Source organism: Cynoglossus semilaevis, chromosome 12 (assembly GCF_000523025.1).
Source record: "Cynoglossus semilaevis isolate Cse_v1.0 chromosome 12, Cse_v1.0, whole genome shotgun sequence".
Lineage (NCBI taxonomy): Eukaryota > Metazoa > Chordata > Actinopteri > Pleuronectiformes > Cynoglossidae > Cynoglossus > Cynoglossus semilaevis.
In genome coordinates, this window is record NC_024318.1 from 3,147,826 (window position 1) to 3,151,200 (window position 3,375).

Sequence of the window (3,375 nt, forward strand, 5' to 3'; positions counted from 1 at the left end):
CAAAGATCAAAGATCAAAGACCAAATGAAACATTTTTTTAGAATAGTTCAAAAGAGATCGAGACCGAGATTGAGGCCGAGGCTGGGGCTGAGACCGAGACCAAAGACCGAGACCGACCATCAAAAACCAAGGACCAAGGACCAAAGACCAAAGACCGAGACCAAAGACCAAAGACCAAGACCAAAAATCCATAAAAATAAAAAAAAGATTTCTGAAATTTTTTGTGAAAAACAATTTTTCTAAAAAACAAATTCTGAAAAAAAAAAATTCTCAAAAACAAATTCTGAAAAAAAAATTTCTAAAAAAGTTTTTCTAAAAAAAATTAAAAATTCTTTTTCAGAAATTTTTTTAGAAAAAATTCTTTTCAGAATTTTTTTTTTTCACAATTTTTTTAGAATAGTTCAAAAGAGGCCGAGACTGAGAACGAGACTGAGAACGAGGCCGAGGCCGAGGCTGAGACCAAAGACCAAGACCAAAGACCAAAGACCAAGACCAAAAATCCATAAAAATAAAAAGTCCACGAAATGCCTTAAAGACATTTCGGGGACTTCTGAAAAAAAAAAAAATTTTTCCAGAACATGTTTAGAAAAACAATTTTTCTAAAAAATTAAATTCTGAAAAAAAAAATTCTAAAAAAAATTAACAAAATTTTTTTCTAAAAAAAAATTTAAATTTTTTTTTCTTTTTTTCAGAAAATGTTTAGGAAAAAAAAAATTCTAAAAAAAAATGTTTTAAAAAAAAAAAAATTTCTAAAAAAAAGTTTTTAAAAAAAAAAATTTTCTGAAACTTTCTTTTTGAAAAATGTTAAGGAAAAAATTTTTTTTCAGAAACTTTTTTAGAACAATGTTTTTAGAAAAAAAATCCAAAAAAGTATTTTATATGAATATTTCAAAAATCACCCAAAACATGAGAAAAAAAAGGATTTTTTTTTATTTCAGATTTTTGACAAGTAACAAAGTAGTGAAGAATTTGTTGTTTTTTAATGTACGTGTTTTATTTTTTTTTAACAGTTTGGTCATGCAAAAAATCCAGCATCCATTCAGAACTCAGAGTACAGACACGTGTTGGCCTTCAGTTTCTGTTTACAATGCAGTGAAATCTACAGGAAGGCTCGACTGGACCGGCTACTGTTTGAGGCTCTTCTTCTCTGATGCATGTTTTACGTGAGAGAACCATGACTAGCGTTCAACAGCTCAGACACGACACCACCTGGAAGGTCAAGTCATCTGTGTTGATGACTTGACCTCCCAGGATACGAGGAGCACAGATTTCCTTTTCTGTAGCAACAGTGAACGAAACGATAGCAGAAAGTTGACATGCATAAATCTCCTCTGTGTAAAACTGTAGACGTAGTATTCTGGGGTTTCTTTTAATTGATTTTTTTTTTTTTAAGTTTGTTTTTGAACATTTCAGGATTCTCTCTCTCTCTCCCTCCCTCGCTCTCTTTGTCAGAGTATTTGAACCGAACATGTAAACTGTCTAAGAAAAAAAAAAAAAAGCCGAATAAACATGATTGTCATCATGAAATGGAATACAATTTAAGATTTGACTGATTGATTTAGTGCTTCTTAAATGCTGGGTCGTGGCTCAAAATGGAATGGGTCAAGAAAGAAGTTCTGTTTTACCATGGTATTGAGTATTTTTTTTTGCACCAAGGCAAGAAGGTCACTGATTCAAAGAAAGATTTTTTTTAATCTTTAAATACTTCTTCAATTACTCCAATATTTCCCAAAGGCTGGGGTTTCCAACCACCGGGTCAGGGAACAAAACTGGGCCATGGATTTGGCCAAGTTTTGTGGTCATTGGTCAACAAATCACAGTCCTGCCAGGGCCTGGATTACTACTGAGGGGAGTATTGATTGATTACTCTGATAAAGTATTGATAATAATTAATTAATTTGTCACGACCACATCATCAAAGCAGTAAAACACCTGAACAAACTGAATGGCTGTTCAAATACTTAGGCAAATTCACCTGCACGTCACTCCTTAATGAATACTTTGCGTCATCACGTGAGAGCGATCACACACACACACACAGACACACAGAGAGACAAAATAGTCTAAGTCAAAGCATCGTCGGATCAGCGGAAGCATCAGAAAAACGAGCAGGCAGCGACAGGACGACTCATAACAACATCACACTTCAGCACTGACTGGACATCGAGCGTTTATGTCACGGTGCAAAAGACCGGCGGCGACATCGACAAGGTCACAGCGTACGGTAAAGTAGGAGGAGCCAAAATATTTAACTGCCAGACGACGTCACTGCACGAACACAGACTATGGAGCAGCAGAAGACGGAGACGAGGACGCTTTTCTACGACACAGTAAACGACCCCGCTGACCCCTCTTTGAGCTCATGTACTTATACTGTGCAACATATATGTACATATTTGTACTGTATATTGTGTATTCTAACTGAATCAGACACAGGTGTATTTGGGACCTGGTCCCAGAATTCCACTGTCTGACCTGTGTCCATCTGTTGTGTTGTTGTTGTCGTGGTCATAGACTGTTCATACAGAGTGGACGTACAGTCGACGTCTAAATGTGAAGCTGCTGAAGCAGAAAGAAAATTCTTACAATTACAACCAGATTGGAACCAATGGTAAAATTAGATCGATCTCAATCGTCTGCAGGTATCGTTGAGCTAAAACAAAAAAAGCTAGTTCTCGCTAACATTTAGCTATGTTCAAAGTCAGGTTTCCTGTGGTTTTCTTTATATATTTCCTAAACTGTAGCTCAGCCGTCTTTTAGCTTTTTTAATGTCGGCCGACCTCGGACTATTGAAGGCTGAGGGTTCGTTAAAAGTGTTTGAAGTCTTCTTCCAAAGACTTTCATGTGATCTGGACTGTGCAACTTTCACCTGGTAATCAACCTCTGGTTCTTATATACGATCTATGCTCTTTAAATATAATATATTTTAGTAAAAAGTGAAAAAACAAATTACAACAGTATCAGTAACAAACAGAATAATAATAAAACCTATGATTTAATCCACCATTTAATCCAATTAACTTTCATTTCCCTCCAATGGCTCGGCTGCATTCCCTTTACGTCATGCTTTCTTTTTTTTTCTTTTTTTTTACAGCAGGCCAAGACAGACACTAAACAGATTTAAAGAACGTCAAAACAAAAGACTAGCATCGTCTTCGTCTCTCACTGATTTCGATGAGAATTACCAGACACCTAGTGGACAAGACGAGGATTTCAGGAATGATGGAAGTTTTCATACGGACTACAACCTGAAGTTGCAGAAAGGTTCACTCCACGAGGATCAAAAACCACAGCATTAAGTCACGACTGTGTGTACCGAAACAGTACACTGGGGGGCAGTAAAGCAGCATTAAAAAAAAACAAAAAAACAACAAC